The 22,624-nt window shown below is 44.9% G+C and overlaps 1 protein-coding gene across 3 annotated transcripts in view; it reads right to left on the bottom strand.

The window, feature by feature from the left end:
- MID1 (midline 1) overlaps positions 1 to 22,624 on the bottom strand; it is a 590,830-nt gene that overhangs the window by 561,761 nt on the left and 6,445 nt on the right. For all 3 annotated transcript variants that reach the window (XM_040467620.1, XM_040467625.1, XM_040467627.1), the window contains exon 2: positions 8,287 to 8,380. The gene's annotated coding sequence lies outside the window, so the exon portion shown is untranslated. The remainder of the gene's footprint in view (positions 1 to 8,286; positions 8,381 to 22,624) is intronic.

Raw genomic sequence — 22,624 nt, 5'->3', positions numbered from 1 at the left:
GAGGAGAGGGGAGGGGAGGCAAAGGGAGGGGAGGTGGGAAGGGGGCATTAGAAAACACTATGAAAATGTTTATTCAGGTGCCAGGTTAGATGCGTGGAGATGTGCGGTACGTCTGCAGGGTGGCAGATAAAGAGTGGGGGCGGGGGGTACAGAATGAGGGGAGAGAGGGGGGAACCCGGGGGTAAATGTTCCTGGCTTCATTTCAGGGTGTGGATATTAACTCCGTTCATCTCACTTGGCTGACAGAAGCACTAATGCCAAAACCGGCAATTTCATCAGCATCAGCTACACAGAAGATGGGATTTCAGAGGGAGGCACCAGCAAAGGGAGAATGATGTATGTAATTTTATTCAAATAATTAAAAACAAAGTTGGCAGTCTATCTTCCTGTCAAGAAGAATAAATGTCAGACTATGGAGTTGGAAAGGGGAGTGCAAGGGGCTTCCTGCTGCTCCACATTAACTCTGGTCCAATACAAACTTTATAGTTGACTCTTCACAAAAACATCCATTTAAAAGGACCCTCCTATGCTTTTTTTGCGGTCATTCTGTGAGCAGAGCTAACACGGCTCTAGAGGACACAGGCCAGGAGTAAGGGTGGAGGAGGCCGCCTGCCGGAGCCACACTAGAGCCACGAGCTTCACAGCCACAGACACGGGGTTTGTACGACCGAGCTACTTCTCCCGAAGGAGAGGCGTGTGAGGTTTTCCAGAACTTTCCTTTCTCTCCTTATTTACCTCCTGTCCTCCCATGCCCAAAAACCGCAGCAGGGCCCGGCCTACGGCAGGAGCCAAATAAATAAACACATACGTACACATACACACACACACACACGCATACTTTTTGAATGGATTAAAAAACCTGATACCTGACCTGTGGACATGAATGCATAATATTTACCAATACATTCATTATCTTCTGCATTTGTAGGCTCACTGGGTTATAACAGATGCAATATCATAGCCAAACGTTAAAGAATCCTCTCTGAATGTCACAACGTGGCTGTTACATGTCCTAAACTATACCTTTCCAGAGTTTTTCAACAGCAACTGTTTAGAGGGGGCAAGCTCCATTTCGTGACTGACAAAGAGAAAGGATTCGCACAGCCAAGTGACAAAAAATAGAGTCCAAACACGCTCAGTGAGGGTTTTGCTTCGAAAGAATTTTAAGCCCTCTTCCTCTAGATTTCCGGTAATGTGTCAAATCGCTCTTCCGCTGCTTCTAAAATGTTGAATTTCGGACACAAAATGCTCCCCTTTCTGCAACACTTCCCGGTCCATGTGGGAACTGGGCTTCTGCGGGAACGGCACGGCACGACCATGGGAACGGCAGATTGGTCTACTTTTCGCAAGGCAGGGAGCAAAATGCTGCAAAGGTAGCCAAAATGATCAAGGGGGATGCAGTTAATGAAACATGACACGGTGCTATGCCAAGTTAGAAGTGTTGGTAAGTGGGTACTTTCAGACAGCTGAAAGGTTCCTTCTGGCATCCGAAATGGCTTTGCCAAAGCCTTAGTATTTTAGTCTAATCCCGCGGAGTGAGCCAAGGTGATGATGACAGAGACAAAACCCTTACGTTTTGAAGGAAGCGGGAATGAGGACAACACGGGAGGCGGCAAACGTTTGCTGTAAAAAGGCAAATAGCAAATATCCTTGGCCTTGTGTGCCGCCTGGTCTCTGCTGCAAATACTCAAATCTGGCTCTACGGTTCGGCACAGTGGCCATCGACAGTATGGAAACAAAGGGGCACAGCTGTGTCCCGATCAGGGGCTTTTATCTATAAAAGCAGGTGACAGTCTGGATTTGACTCACAGGCCATAGTTCGCTGACCCCTGAGATACGATGCAAATGGCTCTCCAACAGACTGAAACCTAAGGAAGGACGCAGATCTCAAGGTCAGATTGAAAATCTTAGTGCTTTTTAATTCTCTGTATTTTAACCATGTGCTTAGCAGCACTTCTGATTCCTGTGCGGATCGGATGCTGTTTGCCTTCCAACAGCATTTCCCTTAAAGGCATCGAGATGCACGTCTTTTTTTTTTTTTTTTAATTTTTTTTTTTTTTTTGAGATGCACGTCTTTTATCAAACTGTTGGCATAAGCTGAGACAACAGGGTCATTCTGAACATTCCAGGAATAAAGAATTTAATATAATAATCAGGGCTTCCGTCGGAATCCATTAGCACAGTCGGGTCAGGAGAATCACTAGGAAAGACCAGGGACGCAGACACTGACGATCTCAGCCTGGCATAGCCGTGTGGGTGCTTGTCCGAGCTCTACGGAAGTCTGCTCCCAGAGAACCTCGGAGAAACCTCGGTCTGCACCAGCAAAGCACCTGGTTGTGTCCATCTCTCCCGGCAAGGCCGCCGTGAGCCTCCCGCCTGCCCAACATCCTGCTGCAAACAGCCCTGAGCGGAACGGCTTCCGCTCCTCTGTCACCTGAAAAAAAAGCCTCCCCCCGCTCCCATCCTCGGCAACCCTCACGTGGGACGCTACGGGGAAGGGGACTGTAAGAGGGTCAGTCCCCTACTTCTCTTCAGGAACTCAGAAGACACCTCGGAAGGGTGGTAGTTGTAGCGACGTACATACACTCCACCCCTTTGTCCGGGCAGCATGCACTCCTTTCACCTGTTTTTAACTTTCAAATAAGTAAACAACATGATGCTTCTATCCTGCTTCATGCAGCCTGAATTGCCTCGCGCTTTCCCCCAAAGTGGAGCTACGAAGTAAGTATTGAGTCATACGTTCCTACGTGATAGTCAAGGAAGGCCAAATTTTATCACCTGTACGGATACATATCACAACAGGAAGAAGTTATGTCCTCACCATCCTCATTCCTACGACTGGCCATGTGACCGCTGTTAGCTTCTATACCTTTCTTCCACCTACTGTTCACGGGGATCACGGACACCCAGCACGCTCAGGTGGGATCGCCATCCGTCCTGAACACCGAGCGGGGATCGGCCACCCTCTGGCCATCATCAGCGACCCCACCCCATTCTGGGCAGCAGTCCAATCCAGATCTGCCCAACCCCGGACCCCCCAGGACAGCCCAAGGCCTCGCCTGTCCTAGTCGTTTACCTCTTGGCAGCTGCCTGGCTCACGGGAGGTAAAGAGATTAGAGTAGGAGTGGGGAGGGGGGGAAGCAGCACAGTCTGCCCACACTGCCAAGCTCCCGTCTCCACACGCTCCCCCCACCTCCCATCTCCACATTTTAACCTTTTAATCTGGCCCCTGGTCCTCTGATGGGTACAAATTTAACATGCCTTCAATTAATGTAATCTCCTATTCTCTCTCTCTCCCTCTCTCTGAAACCCAATAGATTTTAGACTATCTTTCATGCAAATTACACCTAAAAGGCATGTATTAACTCTCTTGCATTGAAGCTGGGTAGCTGAGCTGATTACAGACTGGGGTTCGTGGATTTAGACTCTGCATGAACACATTTTGCTTTGTACCAAGGAAAAGTCTGTTTCAGAACTTCAAAGTCTAACCCCCTGGCCAGCTAGTTTTCAAATATGTGCTGGTGGTCAAGGGCAAGGATAATGTGTGTGATGGTTCAGTGCAAACCCTACCCCCCATTCCTAAGCAACCAGTAGACTAGACTTCTCTTTTAATGATGGATGTTTAATAGGCAAGGGATGAGATTTTTCTTTAAAAAAAAAAAAAAAGGAAAACATGGTCAAAATGTTGTCACCATCTGAATAAGCTTTGTCAGTAACAGCCCCCAAAACATCCAGGTTAGAATACCAGTTTCCAGGGGCTCAGTCAGTTAAGCATCCGACTTCATTTCGGATCATGATCTCATGGTTCGTGGGTTCAAGTCCTGGGTCGGGCTCTGTACCGCCAGCCCAGAGCCTGGAACCTACTTCAGACTCTGTCTCCCTCTCTCTCTGCCCCTCCCCTGCTCACGCTCTGTCTCTCTTAGAAATAAACATTGTAAGAATTAAAAAAAAAAAAAAAAAAGAATACCGGTTTCCAAATCCTTTCACCTGCCACACGTACATGTACATACACACACACACACACACACACACACACACACACACACAGGGAGACAGAGAAAGAGAAAGAGAATTTTATAAACCAGATCAAAATGGATTTCACCTAGTTTAAGAGACTAGGCTGAAGTGTCAGAAGCACAGGGCTCCAGTTTTGCTCAGTCGCTGCAAAGACTCCTTTATCACCTAAGTTAACATCTCTAAGCATCCTCATTGTTAAAATAAGTATAGCTTTGTTAAGAACACGTCCCAACTTTGAATGAGGTGAAATGGCCCGAGGTGTGACCTTTCAAAATCTCCCTAGGGCACTCACCTACCGACCTAAGAGTTACATCATTACCTAGGGAATGCACTTGTTTGACTGTCTATTTTTTATTTGGTTAGAATTCAGATGCTGTATGTTAATTCATAGATTTCTGTCCAATTGAAAAGATAACCGCAAAGGTTCTGGCTTTAAGTGCCCTATTAATCAGTTTTGAATCTATCCTGGAAATCTTATTCTAACACTTTTTTTTCCCCTCAAAATGCCTACAAATACCAAGTTCCTCAAAATACTTTTGGAATCAGTTGAACCCTCTTATGGTCTTCTCGTTAATGAGTTGAATAAATTCTTGACAGGTGTTCGTTCTGTGTTTTTACAAGATTATGTTTTTAGTTCTTTAAAAATTATACTAACAGTACCTATGTTATGAAGTTGTTATGAGAATTAAATAAAATAAAGCAAATAAAGTAATTAATAGGGCCCTGACATATATTAAGCAGTTAATGTGGCGCCTGGGTGGCTCAGTCGGTTAAGCATCCAGCTCTTGATTTCAGCTCCGGTCCTCATCTCACAGTCTGTGAGTTCAAGCCCCATGTCGGGCTCCATGCTGAAAATGCAGAGCCTGCTGGGGATTCTCTTTCTCCCTCTCTCTCTGCCCCACCCCAACTTCGCACGCTCTCTCTCTCAAAATAAACTTTTTAAAAGAGCAGTTAATGAATGTTAGCTATTCTTATTAGCTATTATTTTTTAATGTTTGTTTATTATGAGAGAGATCGCGCATGAACGACAGCGCAGAGCCTGACACAGGGCTCCATCTCGTGAACTGTGACCTGAGCCGACATCAAGAGCCAGTTGCTTAACCAACTGAGCCACCCGGGTGCCCCTATTATTAGCTATTATTAAATGCAACGTGATCCACAGGAAATAAAAAAATGTAGCATATCCAAACTTCACCCAGAGACACCTATGCAGCTAAAACAAATGAAAGAAAATTAAGAGGCTATTCATGCTGAGCAGCCCAATGAACGAAGCTTTTGAATTAGCGGCCATTTTCATGGATGGTGCCAGATCTTATAATCACTGGAATCTATAACTGTACACAGAGTAAGGATTGTGTCCCATAAAGAAAAAGATACGCAATTGTTTCCACCACACAGAGCCAATAACAGATAATACAATTACAATTGAGATTAAAGTAAAAATTAACATCTTTACCCTCCATCCTGCTTTGATATACCTAATTGTTATCCCTCATTTTATTTCCTTCCACTTTAGTGGAAGGCTGGGTTAGTCCCTGTTTTTTCTCGAAAAGTCTCCATGTCTTCCTTTGTCGGATTCCAGTAACTGCCAAAAATAATGGTGTTTTCCCATGGAAAGCTTGTCCCCTAAGAGAAACTGAAGAATAATAAAAGGAGCATGACCAATTTCTCCAATTTCACTATGATTTTGGTGGCTATTTATGCCCCTATAACTTTCTCATAAATCCTGACAAAGAGAACTCTGTCAATTTTAGTTTTTGTTTTTTGAATTTGGGGGGCGGGGAGAGGCGGTGTTTGTTTCTCAGAACCTGGCATAGGAGTTAAACCAGCTTTGGATCAGAGGAACCAAGTGAATTGAATAGTTGAGTAGATGCTGGCGTAATTAGAAGTAATTCACAACCTTTCCATACCGATGTCTAAAGAAGAATGAAAAAGCGTCTATAGAAACACAAATAATGGGGCAAAAAATTTCCCCACACAAGTACAAGGGAACCAGATGGGACTGGAGGTTACTCTGCGCAGTTCACAAAACCACAGAGAGGGGGGGCCATCAAATACTTTTTAAATACCTTCAAACATTGAAATACAATGAAGGAACCTACTGCACGCATTTGAAAAAGCAAACAAACACATATAGAGACTTAAATCCAGATTCAACATTCAGCTGCTGTTCAGTTCCAGGGACCAAAGAAGAGTAAGTTGAATTTAAAATGAAGTGAAGAAGGGGCGCCTGGGTGGCCCAGTCGGTTACGCGTCTGACTCTGGATTTCGGCTCAGGTCGTGATCTCGCAGTTGGGGAGTTCAAGCCCTGTGTGAGGCTCTGTGCTGACAGTTCTGAGCCTGCTTCGGATTCTTTGTCTCCCTCGCTCTCTGCCCCTCCCCTGCTCGCTCTCTTTCTCTCTCTCTCTCTCTCTCTCTCTCTCAAGAGTAAATAAAAAGTGAAGACACAGAACACCTCTAGTCATGAAGTGTTCTCTGTATTTGCAGAGCTTACGTATCTACACAAGTTGAGACACACGCACATATTCAGCTACATACACATACACATGCATGTATGGATATACATATGTGTGTTTTATATATATTCACACGATCACATGCACATCTGCTAGCCTTTAAAATGAAAGAACACCACTGAGCAAGTAGAGAAATCAAAACTGAGGTAGCCCTCCTTCAAGGTCACTGCAGTCCCCCGCTACTCAAAATGTGGTCCCTAGACCGGCAGCATCGGCGTCACATGGGAACTTGTTCAAAAGGTGGACTCCTAGGCTCCACCCCAGATCTCCCGAATCAGAACCTAGCTTTTAAGCAGACTGCCGGGTGATCTGATGCCCCCATTAAAGTCTGAGAAGCACTGCCCTGCAGCCGGGCCATCCATCTCCAACGCTGCCAGCCACCCGTGTCTATTCGGTAACTGGGATGTGATTAGTGAGCCTGACAAACTGCGTTCCTCGTTTTGGTTACAATTAAAATGAAAACTGAGAAAATAAGACCCGATTCAGCTGTTGGACTACTCTTAGGTTAAACATGTTCGGAACAACTCAGTCGCGTCACTCTAAATACGGATCAAGTATTTCTGATAAAAACTGAGCAGCTGAGCTGTGAAGTACTCTAAGTATAAAATGCACACAGATTTCAAAGACTTGGAACGAAAACGAATGTGTGTAAAACGTGTAATTGATCATTTTGGTAAAGAGACGTTAAAAAGATAAAACTTCAGATACACTGCGTTAACTGTCATGTGATCTTAAAGTCCACGTGGTAAATAATGGCCTCGGAAGGACCTGATATCTTTTGGGAGCTCCCATCATCCCTCAACAAAACTGTCGAGTTCTTACCCAAAGAGTGAACAACAATCCCCACTGATGTCATCTGGGCTGAAGGCTGGGTGATTGTTTTTTTCTCTCAACTTCAGGCAGAATCAAACATACCCGGATGAAAATCAGTGTTTTCTCAGTGTCTCTAGAAACCCGCCACCAGTTCTTCCAGGAATTCTCTCCCATATCTGATGTAGCGGCTCTCCGGCTTCTGTATGTTTAGGGCCCTCTCCCGGGTAGTTTGTTTAAAAGCAATTCACAGGAGCTCGGCGCTAGGGTGACCGACCGCCCTGGTTTGCCTGGGACAGTCCCAGTTTCGGTTTGAGCACAGAAGGTCCCGCATCCTGGGAGCTGGTCAGTTCTGGGACAGTCGATCAACCTACCCCAGGGAAGTGCAGGTTTAACGAGCAGCCCAGGTGATGCTTGTGGACCCCAGGTGAGCACAGTTTGAGAGCCACTGGAAATACAGGTTCTTGAAGACTGGTTGGCCATGTTCTCTCTGAATTAACCAAGTGCCCCAAGAAGACAGCCACTGAAGCTACACGAGTAATCAGTTCCGCAAATAACCGATAGGGGAAATTGCTCTAATTTAATTAAACACATCAGTAAATTGTTTAAAACTATGTGAGGGGAACAACTGCAAAAGAAATCACCCTGACAGCCTTGAAGGGAACTCTTTTGTTGTCAGGAATTCAGCAGATTGGGGCTGAGGCAGGGGGAGGGCAGAGTAAATGCATGGCGTAATTCATGTCAATCTTGAGTTTGAATCATTGTTTCTGTCATCTGCTAGCTGTGCAACTTTAGGGAAGTTCCTTAACCTCTCTGGGCCTCAGTGCTTTCATCTGTAATAATGAAATCGATAATTTCTATTAACACTGAAGATTAGCTGTAAGAATAAGAAATAATGCATCGCATCAGACAAATCCCAGTTCGGGAGTGTTCTACAACATACCTGACCAGTGCTCCTCAAAACTGTCAAGGTCATCAAAACTAAGGAAAGTCTGAGAAACCGTCACAGCCAGTAATGTGGCATCCTGGAAGCGATCCTGGAACAGAAAAAGAACATTAAGGTAAAAACTAATGAAATTCAAGTAAAGAATGGATCTTAGTTAATATCAATGTATCAAAGTTGGTTCATTGCTTGTGACAAATGTACCAAAAAATGCCTAGCAGAGTAGTGCCCAGGCCAGAAGCACATGTTAATAAGAGCTGTGACGATTACTGCGAACCGTATATGAGGAATGATCCCAACAAGAAGACCACCATCTTGATTCAACATTTGCAGGAGATACTAGGAGCTGGAAAGCCTTGGGGATTGGGCTTGAGAAGCAAGTAAGTACGTGAAATAGTGTCCCACGCCATTAGTTACCCAGGAAATGCAAATTAAAGCACAACTTGTCTCCAGCACACCCATGCCTGTAACTTCTGCCGTGTGGCCCAGTTGGCTTTCTTTTTTGATGTTGTTCCGAGCCTGTAATTATTTTCTTCATTCAATGGTTCTCTGTTCTGAGCCCAACCTCCTCTCCCCTTCTGCCGGCGTGCATACACGCACATGCGCGCACACACGCGGCCCAAGCCTTTATCTGATTTCTCCTTTCTGTAGCCACCGTACCCAGCACAGCACCTGACATAGAGTAGAAACTGTATCTGTATTTACTGAATGAAGGACGCGATACCACTGACCGTCAAAGAATGGAGGGAAAACACTCTGTTTGGACTAGAACCAGAATCCTCTCATACAGGTTTTCTCCTCCTAGCTTCCTTATAACTCCCCTACTGCTCAAAAAAGGAGAGCGCCCAAGCAGATAAACACAGACACCACTCCATCGCCCAAGTCACCTCGTGTGGGGGGCAGGAGGGAAGGGCATCTGGGACCAGATTTGCTGTCCCACGTAGTAGTTTGCATTTGCAACTACAGGTGATAGACCTTAAACGGAAATACCTTAGTGATAGCTTGTGCTATATTGTACCTTATGTTTTCTATTTAATTTAAGCCTCACGCAAATTTTATTAGATAAGCAGGGCAGATGTTTCTAGCTCCATTTGAGAGACATAAACACTTATGGAAAGGAAGGAGGGAGGGGAGGAAAGGAGGAGGAAGAAAGGAGGAGGGAGGGGGAAAGAGAAGAAGGAAATGTAAGGCAGCCACAGCATTGATAAGTTAATTAATGGGTCACTGTATTAGTCTACTGGGGCCGCCATAACAAAACACCACACGTGGGGTGGCTTAAACAACAGATACTTCTTTTCCCACAGTTCTGAAGGCTGGGAGTCTGAGGTCAAGGTGCCATCAGCGTTGCTGCCGCACCGTGTCCTCATATAGCGGGGAGAGAGAGCTCTGGTGTCTCTTCCTCTGATAATGACATCAGCCCATCAGATTAACGCCCCACTCTTAGGGCTTCATTTAACTGTAATGACCTCCTCAAAGGCCCCATCTCCAAGAAGAGTCACATCTGAGGTTAAGGCTTCAACTTGTGAATTTGGTGGGGGCACAACGGAGTCCACAGAAGGATGTTCTCTGACCAGGGGCAAGAGGATTAACAGGACCAGGAGGGAGGAACAATTAGTGGACCAGAGGTCAGCAAACTGGGGCCCGAAGGTCTCAGTCGAAAGCCACCTTTATTTTGTGAACAAACTTTTACTGGTACACAGCCACACCCACCCTGGCCACATTGCCCAGGCAGCTTCCACTAGGAGGCAGAGCTGAGTAGCTGTCACAGAGACTGGCACACGAAGTCCCAGATATTTACTCTTCACCCTTCACGGAAGTGTGCTGACTCCTGGGCTAGGCCCGTACGGATTGCTTGTTTCATCTGCAAAACAACAACCTAGGTCAGTATTCTTGCCACTTCGCCGATGAGGCAGTGGAGGCTCTAAGATGAGAAGTGACGGTCACGTTCACGGCCAGCAAGCCTGGAGGAGAACTTGAACATTTGGAAAGGTGCCCTTTCCAGACCACCCCACCACAGAGCCTTGGGTTTTCTTCTAGACCTCAGAATTGTGTGGGGGTGTGGCTGCCAGGCCTATGGCACCTTTATTTTAGATATAAAAGCCACCTTTAAATTGGTAAATCAGGGCACTTGGGTGGCTCAGTGGGTTAAACGTCTGGCTCTTGATTTCAGCTCAAGTCATGATCTCGTGGTCGTGGGATCAAGCCCCACATCAGGCTCCTTGCTGAAGGCCTGGAGCCTACTTGGGATTCTCTGTCTCCCTCTCTCTCTGCCCCTCCCCACTTGCTCTCTCTCTCCATTCTCTCTCAAACTAAATAAACTTTAAAAAATCTGGGAAATCATCCCGTCACACAATTGGCTTCCTTCTCCATGTCACAGACTGTTGTCACTCAGGCCGGAACATCCCACTGTCTCCGGTCACACCTTACTAGTTTTTGTTTATAGCTATTTTAGGTCCTTGGTTTCTTGAAATTCCATTTCGTTTCAGTTTGTTGTGTTTCAGGGCATGTGTTTTATATGATTAGCATTTACATAGAAAGCAGATCACTTGCATTAAGGGAGCCTTGCAAATAATTATGTAGACCTTGCGGGGTTTCCAGGAATAATTTCGGGACTGTTGGTCCTAAATGCAACGGCCTGTCCTTTGCATTATTAGACAGTGTGTTCCCTTTTCAGCATCCGGTATTGAACACAGGGTGTTTTCCTTATTGTATTTATTACAACTCGGGTTCCTGTTTATAGAGACATTTGTCAATAGAATACAGTTCTTAGATCCTCTTTGAATTAGTAGAGAGTTCCTCAAATGATTTGCACAAGAATCCAGAGCCTTTTCATTAGGCCTGTGGTGGAATTTAAGGAAGCAAAACTGCAATTGTGATTAATATTACTATTGGCTAATGGATCTCTTAGTAGGGCTTGGCTTCTTGATCTTTCTGTCCATACAAAGGATCTGCATGCAGATTCGTGCTGCCTTAGCATGTCCAGCATCGTTTCGTTGGGGGAACGCCTTCTTTCCCCCTTTGTGTGGTCCTAGGTGGGCTGTGGGTTACAACGCTCCAGGCCCCAGCAAATCACATTGCCGCATTCCACCCTGAGACACAGTGGCTGGTCCAAGGGAACGTATGTGACCGATAGGAGCTAATTCCCCAGAATGTTAAAGAAGTTGAGAGAGAGGCCATCAAACAAAGGAACACTGTGCTGAGAAAGGGAGGCAGAGCCCCCAGATTGAGCCCCTCTTGAGGTCTTACCCACCCCTGGACTTCCTAGGGATGTGAACCAATAAATTCCTTTTTCTGCTTAACTAATCCAAGTTGGACTTCTCACTCAAAACCCAAAATGTCCTCACTGACATAACATATTTCCAGATTCTCTGAGTGTCCTCAGAAACATGCATCAGCAACTCCCAGAGGGCACAGGGGACTGGGTATTGGGATCCACGGGTCCTCCTCCTAGCTGCAATCTTAGAACTCCTCGGCCATCCCTCTGCCAGGTTGGAGGGACTTAGAAATGGACAGCCTCGGGGCACCTGGGTGGCTCAGTCAGTTAAGTGTCCGACTTCGGGTCAGGTTATGATCTCACAGTTCATGGGTTCGAGCCCTGCGTCAGGCTCTGTGCTGACAGCTCAGAGCCTGGAGCCTGCTTCAGATTCTGTGCCTCCCTCTCTCTCTGTCCTTTCCCCGCTCATACTGTCTCTCTCTGCCTCTCAAAAAATAAATAAATGCTAAAAAAAAATTAAAAAAAAAAAGAAAGGGACAGCCTCATTTCGAAGGAGCACATGCACCCCAAAGTTTACAGAAGCACTATCAACAATAGCCAAAGTATGGATAGAGCCCAAATGTCCATCGATGGATGAATGGATAAAGAGGATGTGGTATATATACAACAGAGTATTACTCAGCAATCAAAAAGAATGCAATCTTGCCATTTGCAACTACGTGGATGGAACTAGAGGGTATTGTACTAAGCGAAATTAGAGAAAGAGAAATATCATATGACTTCACTCATGAGGGTATTGTGCTAATCGAAATTAGTCAGAGAAAGACAAATATCATATGACTTCACTCATATGAGGACTTTAAGACAGAACAGATGAACACAAGGGAAGGGAAGCAAAAATAATATAAAAACAGGGAGGGGGACAAGACATAAGAGACTCTTCAATATGGAGAACAAACAGAGGGTTCCTGGAGGGGTTGTGGGAGGGGGGATGGGCTAAATGGGTAGGGGGCATTAAGGAATCTACTCCTGAAATCACTGTTGCGCTATATGCTCACTAACTTGGATATAAATTTAAAAATAAAATGAAACTAAAAAAAAAAGAAATGGACAGCCTCTAGGACATGGGATGCCACGTCATTTCTTGGATGTGTGTATGCTGTTATGCATTCCTGAGTTCTACAACTCCAGGTCCTTTGACCCATCTTGGAGTAAACGCAAGACAAAAAGCCTTATGCTGGGACACTGATGGGATTGATTGAGGGGCGGGGGGGGGGGGGGGGGGGGGGAAGAAGACCAAGTGGCTGGGCCCACCACATTGACGATGCTGGACAGACTGAGCTAGCCACAGTCTGGGGCCACGGATGGACCCCAAACCTACCAGTGGTCCCAAGCACGGCTGACATAATCAGGAAGGAGAAATAAGGCCCCACATACACTACCAAGTGGCTGCAAAAATTACCACTTTGGTGAAGACACATTGTTTTCCTCCTTTGTCTTCCAAAAGATACCTCTCGGGACCTGTCTAAACTCTGCCTCACTAAATTCCTCAAGTGTCACCTGAAGTGTAAGCTATGACTCAGAGTTTCCTGAGATAAACTCCACAACCTTCCCCCTCCCCAGAGGAAAGGTCCTGACTGAGGCCTGCCTGCACAAGCCACAACTCGGAGCCAGATGGCGGGCGATGCCTTAAGGCCAAGGGCACTGTGCGTTTCCGTGTGTTTGCAGGTAATGATAAACAAGCATGCTTCTTCGCTGGCTCAGTTCTTTGCAGTTTAACTTGGCTTCCTCTGTTTCAGACTGATGGGAACCCAAGTCCATTCCTAAGACCCACAAGGAAGGAAAGCTCTTTGTGTTAAAGGCGGTCCGCCAAGGTGCTAATTCCATCTTCCGTAGGTTTTTCCCAGGACTGCGTTCCTCATCCAGGAATTTCTCTGAGCTCCGTGGTTCTCACGTCCAAATTCCAACTTTGAATAAATAAACCAGCTAAAGTGCTCGGTTGCCCCAGGGAATAGCCGGGCGGTTTCTGAACCTCCATCGCCCCCAAGTGGCCATTTCTTTTTGTCTAGGATTTTCTTAAGCCAGAAGGTTTAGGAATCTTCCCTCCGAAACTATTTAAAAAAAAAATTTTTTTTTAAATTCTGACACCGAAGATTATGAAAAGTTTGTGTGGAGGCCTGTTAGTAATGTCAAACTAAGAGCTGCTGGGTCACAGGGTCACAGATTCATGCAACTGACAAGAAGCATGCAATTGGACAGATCTCACCAATCGGGGGGCCCCTTGTAAAAAATTCCTGCAAAGTCTAATATGAAAGTGATTACCTCAAATATGTTTTTTTTTTTTAATTTAGAGGATCCAGACCTGGGGTTCCATTTGTCTGGTCCAATTAAACCACTACTGGGGGGCCTGGATGGCTCAGTTGGTTAAGCATCCAACTTTGGCTCAGGTCATGATCTCACGGTTCATGGGTTTGAGCCCCGCATGGGGCTCTGTGCTGACAGCTCAGAGCCTGGAGCCTGCTTCGGATTCTGTCTCTCCCTCTCTCTCTGTTTCTCCCTCTCTCGTTTTCTCTCTCTCTCAAATAAATAAAACACTAAAAAATAATTTAAACAATAAATCACTATTAATAACTATAATTTTTAACTTGTATTATCCCTTTGTAAACTCTTCCACCATAAAATGTCTTGTAACATTGTCCAAGGTGATGAGAAAACATTCAATGCCAACAAAAATGAAGGTTTATAAACCACGCGTGGACAACTTTGCAAAAGCCAACATTAAACCGGCACAAGGTACATAGAAACATCACTGCTGGGTTGGCAAAACTTTCAGCAGATCATACACGAAGAGACAGCATCAAATGAATAAAAGTTGTAGTGATTTCAAACTTCAACACGATGGAAACTCAAAAATAGCTGACAGAGTTGCCCTAAGTCATCAGAGTTTAAGGACATTAAATCGTCTCACTGGTCCGTAGGGACTGATGTACGCGCCTTAATTCATCACCCGCCCAACCACCCACCTACCATCCCCCCCTCTCATCCCACCCCCACCCCCCTGGTTGGTTCACCCAACCACCCATCCGCCCATCCTCCCACCTATCCCCTTTAGGTTAAGAAAGGTATCCTATGGTAAACAAAAGAGAAAGAATGTGTCTTCAGAACAGGGATAATTTTGCAGCCACTTGGTAGTGTGCTGTGGGCTTTGTTTCTCCTTCCTGATCACCCGCATCCGTCCATTGCTACGTTAGGCATGGGGCAGACACCGGGTGAGGTTCCAAGGAGAAAAGATGGTTAAGATGCAACGCCCGCTTTCATGGTTCTGGAAGCAAAAGAGAGTTTCCAGGTGTTTCAATCTGCTCTCTAGTCTGAGGGTCCATTCCCAGCCTAGGCTGCACAGAGTAGACACGAGAACACATCCCGCCACAGCCATTGAATGGAGTAGACACGAGAACGCATCCCGCCACAGCCATTGAATGTTTTCTCTGAAAAACAAAAGGTGGGCTATCTGGGATCCCAAACATACGAACTATTTTGAGGGCGTGAACACGCATTACATGTGAAACAGCCAAGGAACACTTTCATAGCATAATAAGCTCACAAATTTGCGTTAAATACAGTCAGTGCTTTTTACGGCTGGCATAAAGTATTTCGCCGTGTTTCCTAGAAAAGGAGGAGCTAGAATTGAGGAAAGCAAATATGGACTGAAGAGGCTTACCTTCAACTCAGAGAAGGGAAGATTCTTGCCTCCCTACGCCTAATGAAGTTTGTATTTCAACACAGTTGTCACATCACGGTGAATTATTTTGGTTCACCACCTGCTATGCCTTGCTCCCGTGCTCCTTTTAGATTAGAGGCCAGGCTCATGGCCCTGTAAATAATACTAACCTGGTGCTAAGCTCCTACACACCAAGCATTCCTGCCACTCCTAAATCCTGAGCGGAAGTGCCTGTCTTTCCTTTACTCACATCTTATTTCCTTTCCGGCCGGAACGTTCTCCTCCAATGGCCACCCTTCTACCCCTGCCTTTGAAGGATAAACTTCAACAAATCCCTTTTATTTATTTATTTTTAAAAATAAATTTCTCTGGGGGCGCCTGGGTGGCGCAGTCGGTTAAGCGTCCGACTTCAACCAGGTCACGATCTCGCGGTCCGTGAGTTCGAGCCCCGCGTCGGGCTCTGGGCTGATGGCTCAGAGCCTGGAGCCTGTTTCCGATTCTGTGTCTCCCTCTCTCTCTGCCCCTCCCCCGTTCATGCTCTGTCTCTCCCTGTCCCAAAAATAAATAAACGTTGAAAAAAAAATTTTTTTTTAAATAAATTTCTCTTATTTTTTAAGTTTATTTATTTACTTCTGGGGGGAGGGAGGGGGGCACGCATGCACACATGTGTACGAGGGGGAAGGGGCAGAGAGAGAGGAAGACAAAATCTCAAGCAGGCTCTGCACCATCAGCACAGAGCCTGATAAGGGGCTCAAACCCAAGGACGGTGAGATCATGACCTGAGCTGAAATCAAGAGCAGGGTGCTTAACCGACTGAGCCACCCGGGTGCCCCTCAAATCTCTTTTAGATCCCAGTGGCCTGGGGGCCTCATTATTAGTGCCAAAGCACATCTTTTTGTGTGTGTCTAGCATGTCTTACACATAGTAGGTGCTCAATAATTTGCTAAAAGCAAGGGAAAGGGGAATGGTGGGGAGAGAAGGCTTGAAGGAAGAAAGAAGAACAGGAGGAAGGGAGAGAGAGGGGAAAGAGCCGATAAGAAAGAAAGAAAGGAAAGGTAGAGAAAAGAATTATTTTACAATAGCCCAACGTTGCCTCTAATAAACACTACCCAACAATGCAATACTCACTGGTCCTGCTTTGCAAATCACCTAAGCATGCTGCTAAGGTTTCTTTTCAGGGACAAAACTTTCATAAAACAAATTAATCTATTGGAGTTAAAGGTTTAAAGTGATGGTTTCTATGGGGCGCCTGGGTGGCTCAGTCGGTTGGGCGTCTCACTTCGGCTCAGGTCACGATCTCACAGTCCGTGAGTCCGGGCCCCGCATCGGGCTCTGTGCTGACAGCCTGGAGCCTGTTTCAGATTCTGTGTCTCCCTCTCTCTCTACCCCTCCTCCACTCATGCTCTGTCTCTCTCTGTCTCAAAAATAAATAAACATTAAAAAAAATTAAAGTGATGGTTTCCAGTGTTTTCTTATAGTTTGGGGGCAGACTGAGCCGTTCACCGTGAAAATAAAATAATTAACCACTGGTATAAGACGCAGTCTATTCTATTTTACCTGACACAACAAAATATGTATTGCACGGCGCTCACGAGGACTGCCACATTTCCATGTTAGCAGCCACTCCTCACTGCGGCACTGAAGAAAGGCTCACCTGGGGACAAGCGTGTTCACACAGGGGAGCTCTTATAGGTGGGCCTCAAACCACATCAGTGCACACGCTCCCTTCTCACTTCGGGTGGCTCAGTGCTCAGCGCTGCAATACCACAAAAAGCAATGAATTAAACGATGCGGCCGCTTTGTGCAATAATCGAGGAATTTAAAAAAAAATCAATCGAGCATATTATTACTGAAATTATGTAAGTAAAGGTAGGGGCACTGGCATCACCTGGGCACTTGTGAGGACTAGAAACAGATTCCCACGCTCCACCTAGACTTACTGAATCAGAATCCACATTTTCCCATGATCCCGGAGGGATGTGCATGCACACTCAAGTATGAGAAGCGTTGGTCCAAACTATAAAATCAAAAGCCCAGGCGTGCAGGCATACACATATGATTTTAAGACCACAGAATGTTTTATTATCAACTCACCACGTTTTATATAATAGGTATTTAATAAATTCACCCTTAAGCAAAGTTTAAGCCATTGGCAGCTAGGCCTGGCCTCCCTATCCCCTGGAGCTCAAGATCTGATTCACTTGAATCTCCAGATCCATAGAAGATCAAGTTTCCCTAAGTTATATGATACTTCCCAGGGACTCATGTTCCCGTGGTCACCTCTGCCTCTGGGCTCCTCTTTCTGGCTGTGCCGGCTCAGTTCACATCAACTTAGATCGGAAACAACCCCTTTATCCTCTCCTGTGGAAGTCCATTCACCAAAGCATTTGTTGATTTTGTTACATCTCATAGTAAAACAGAGACATATGCATTCTTTGCGCACATGATTTAAGAAAACTCTATTTATGCCAATCTAAAAGTTAACACGATGTTTAATGGATAAGTAATGCGAGAAGCGTTCCCATAAAATTTTGAAGTGTCCACCACCACTTCTATTATTTCATATTTTGCTGGAAATCCCAAGCCCATGCAACTAAGAGGACAGAGAAATGACAGGCCTGAGAATTGGAAATGAGGAAGTAAAATTATTATTAGTGGAGATGCCATGAAAGAATTCCCAGAAGATCCAAGATCAACAAAAGATAAGACAAAAGGCAATAAGAGAATTCAAAACACCGCAGAACATAAGGTGAGCGTAGCCAAAAGCTTGCCTAAATATACCAACTCTAAGTCTGAAGACAAAAGGAAAGAAAAGATTTCCCTTCCGTTGCAACAACTAGTTTAAATACCAAGAAATAATCTCAGCAAAATAATATCTAAGATTTGAAAAAACACTTTAAAATGATACTGAGGAACACAAAAGAACTCAACATTTGGGAAGGTGCTGCACCTTCCTGTATAGGATAACTCATTTTTCTAAAGAGTTCTAGTCTTTTTAAATTAATATATAACTTTAACATAATCCTCACGAAATCACCATCCAGGTTTAAAAAAAAAACTTGACCAGCCAACTACAAATTTCATTGAGAAATATAAACAAACAAAAGTATCAAGAAAAAAACCTGAAAAAGAAGTGAAATGAGAGGCTACTGATTTGCCAGATGGTCCCAACACTTCAACTAATGTTCACCGGTGCAACAATGGCTCAGGGTAAAGTCCAAAAATTGGTCCAAGAACTCACGGGGATTTAGCGTCATAATAATGAGGAGACATCCCAAATCTAGTATATGTGAAGGGGTATCTGGGGGCATAGTTTATTGGATAAATCATCCAGGGACAATTGAGTAAATGTCTGAAAAATATAGAGGGATTGGAACTGTAACTTATTCCTTACACTGGGATAAATTTCAAATATATTGATGTTTGAAAATAAAAAGTGAAAACTTTTAAAAATTTGAGAAAAAAAATATGAAAGGATTTATTTAAGGCTTAAAAGAGTACTTTGGGGGCGCCTGGGTGGCGCAGTCGGTTAAGCGTCCGACTTCAGCCAGGTCACGATCTCGCGGTCCGTGAGTTCGAGCCCCGCGTCGGGCTCTGGGCTGATGGCTCAGAGCCTGGAGCCTGTTTCCGATTCTGTGTCTCCCTCTCTCTCTGCCCCTCGCCCGTTCATGCTCTGTCTCTCTCTGTCCCAAAAATAAATAAACGTTGAAAAAAAAATTAAAAAAAAGAGTACTTTGAACTATGCTCCAATACCCAGAAACCATAAAAGACTGAAAATGAAGGTGCACAAAAATTACTCAAAGCAAAACTTACCATAAGCGAAAACACAAGAAAAATGACAAACCGAAAATACGTCCACCTCCTTGTGATGGACTGAATTGTGTCCCATTCAGAATCCTCACGTTCAAGCCCTAACCCCAAATATCACTTCAGGGACAGTAATCTTTTAGGGAGGTAACCGCAGTTAAATGAAATCATATGGAATTAGACAAATACCGTATGATTTCACTTACACGTGAAATCTGAAAAACAAGCAAACAAACAAAACAAAAGCCATGGATCCAGAGAACAGACTGGTGGTTATCAGAGGGGAAGGCGGGTTCAGGATGATGATGGATGGTAACCAGCCTTATTGTGGTGATCACTTGGTAGTGTATACAAATACTGAATTCTTGTGTTGTACATCTGAAATTGCTATCATGCTATATACCAATGTTAGTGAAAAAATAAACAAAGACAGTTAAATGAGGTCATAAAGGTGAGCTCCTGCTCTGATAGGACTGGCGTCCTTACAGGAAGACATACGAGAGAGCTCCCTCTCTGCACGTGCAGAGAGGAGAAGTGAGGACACAGCGAGAAAGTGGCCATCTATAAGGCCAGGAAGACAGCCCTGATGGCAGGCTGATAGTCACTGGACTTCCAGCCTCCAGAACTATGAGAAAATAAATTTCTGTAGTTTAATCTACACAGTTTATGTTTTCCTGTTATATGGCAGCCCAAACAGACTAATACACTCATATTTTAGAAAAAGAGTTGATTTCTTTTTTTTTTTTAATGTTTCTTTTGTTTTTGAGACAGAGAGAGAGAGAGAGAGCGAGCATGAACGGGGAGGGGGGGAGGGAGGCAGAGAGAGAGGGAGACACAGACTCCAAAGCAGGCTCCAGGCTCCGAGCTGTCAGCACAGAGCCCGACACGGGGCTCAAACCCATGAACCACAAGATCATGACCTGAGCCGAAGTCAGACACTTAACCGACTGAGCCACCCAGGTGGCCCTGCCTTTAACTTTTTAAGGTATAAACCACACTTAAGGATCTCTCAACATGATTTTTCTTTTAGAGGGGAAGAACATAGTAGACTATACTAGTTATCTGAAATCACCATCTTACTGTATAAAGAGAAAACTAAGCTGTAGAAAGCAAGTAGACAGGGAGTAAAAGAAATGGCTGCTGATTTTGAGAAATATACAGGTTTAGGAGGGCAAGACGAGTTCAGGGTCGGACATACCGCAGTTGTGATGACAATGGTTATCTAGGCAGGGAAATCCAAGAAGCAATTCGGAACACAGAACTGAAACTCAGGAAAGCAAGAGCCGGTTGCAAACAAAGAAATGTAAATCATCAGGTATGGTTGGATGTTAAAGCCACAAGTATGAATGATGACATCCACCAAGGCTTTTGTTTTTCTCTGCTATCATTCTACATTTACCAAAGAATCTTCTTTTTTTTTTTTTTTCCAACGTTTATTTATTTTTGGGACAGAGAGAGACAGAGCATGAACAGGGGAGGGGCAGAGAGAGAGAGGGAGACACAGAATCGGAAACAGGCTCCAGGCTCTGAGCCATCAGCCCAGAGCCCGACGCGGAGCTCAAACTCACGGACCGCGAGATCGTGACCTGGCTGAAGTCGGACGCTTAACCGACTGCGCCACCCAGGCGCCCCTACCAAAGAATCTTCTGACTGTAGTTGGGTTTCACTACTAGGAAGAGAATGCTTGACTAACCAACCTATATATATATATACTCCTGCTTCTTTGGTAGTTTCATTTCTTGTTGGAGGCAGTGTGAGTTAATACAGAGAAGTAAAAATGGGGGTGAATCAAGAAGGTGAGGTAGGAGCGGATGTAGAGGAAGGATGAGAAGGCTCTCTTAAGTAATTGGACTCACTCAAAAGTGGGATTGAAGAGGGGGACCTTGGCTCAGTAGGTTAAGCCTCCAGATCTTGATTTTGGCTCAGGTCATGATCTCATGGTTCGAGGGATCGAGCCCCACATCAGGCTCTGCTCTGACAGAGCAGAGCCTGCGTAGGATTGTTTCTCTCCCTCTCTCTGCGTCTCCTCTGCCCACATACTCTCTCTCTCTCTCTCTCTCAAAATAAATAATTTTTTTTAAAAAGTGGCATTGAAGAATTAAAGCCACAAAAGACAAGGTGATAAACCATTCTCTATCACCACCACATCAGACATACTTTTCCAAGAAATATGCTTTAGGGGATATCAAAATTCGTATTTTAACTCTTGAATCCTAATAGGTATAGATATTTGTGATACTATCTTATTGCATGGTCTCCTTATGCAATGAAAACCAAAGATACACACACACACACACACACACATATAATTAATTCATTTTTAGAGGTTATGTTAAAAGACCCCAGACTCATTAAAAGAAAACAAAAGCTTGAAACTTACTGCTTGGCAATAGTATGTCCTCTGAAGCTATGACAATGGTATTGAAAATACTAAACAGAATGATAACCTCTAGCAATCCAATTTGACTGGCAACAAATCCCGTTGAAGAAAAGTAGCATTTGTTTCAATGAGTGAGAGGCAGCCCTGGCCCTTGATATAGACGTGAGATAGACATGGTGCCTCTGAGTACAGAAGGTGGGCCCTGATGAATAAGGAACCCTGAGCTATAAGGGGAGGTGGGGCCTGGCTGTGTCTTAGAACTGTGTCTTGGGAACTTGCTTCATTCATTCAGGCCTTAGCAAAGACTGTGCAATTCATTGCCAGTGTTGGCAAGGAGCCAAGTGAAGGTCTCCAGGCATATAAGCACAGTGGTGAAGAGCAAAGTTGAGAGTACAAATTCTTCCTATTGTCAGGTCAAATAACTTCTTTTCAAAATCCTTCTATGGGGGAGCCTGGGTGGCTCAGTTAAGCCTCCAACTTCAGCTCAGGTCATGATCTCAGTGGCTCCTGAGTTCAAGTTCCTGGTCGGGCTCTGTGCTGAGAGCTCAGAGCCTGGAACCTGCTTTGGATCTGTGTCTTCCTCTCTCTCTCTGCCCCTCCCCTGCTTGCAAGCTCTCTGTCTCTCAAAAATAAATAAAAATTTAAAAAATAATAATAAAATAAAATCCTTCTATGGCTTCATAGAAAAGGGGGAATTGTGGGAAAGAATGGGGAATTGTGGGATGCAAAAGTAATTGTGGGAGAGAACAGAGAATTTTGGGGCACCAGAGGGATTGTGGCAGAGAAGAGGGAATGGTGGGAAACAAGGGGAACTGTGGGAGAGAAATAAGAATGGTGGGAAACGAGAGGAATTGTGGGAGAAAATAGGGAATTCTGGGAGGTAACAGACAATGCTGGGGAATGAGTAGAATTGTAGGAGAGAACAGAGAATTGTGGGGGACCAGTGGGAGATAAGAGAAAGTGGTGGGAAACAAAGGAAATTATGGGAGAGAACAGAGAATTGTTGAGCACCAGATAGATTGTGGGAGAGTACAGAAAATGGTGGGAAATGAGGGGAACTATGGGAGAGAACAGGGGATGGTGGGAAACAAGGGGAATTGTGGGAGATAACAGAGGATGATGGGAAACAAGAGGAATTATGGGAGAGAACAGGGATTGTGGGAAGTAACAAAGGATGGTGGGAAGCCAGGGGAACTGTGGGAGAGAATGGAGAATTGTG

The sequence above is a fragment of the Herpailurus yagouaroundi genome, unplaced genomic scaffold, assembly GCF_014898765.1.
Source record: "Herpailurus yagouaroundi ecotype Mexico unplaced genomic scaffold, PumYag 67525, whole genome shotgun sequence".
NCBI classification, from domain to species: Eukaryota; Metazoa; Chordata; class Mammalia; order Carnivora; family Felidae; genus Herpailurus; species Herpailurus yagouaroundi.
Note: the sequence above shows the minus strand (reverse complement) of the source record. Positions and strands in the feature narration are given on the sequence as shown.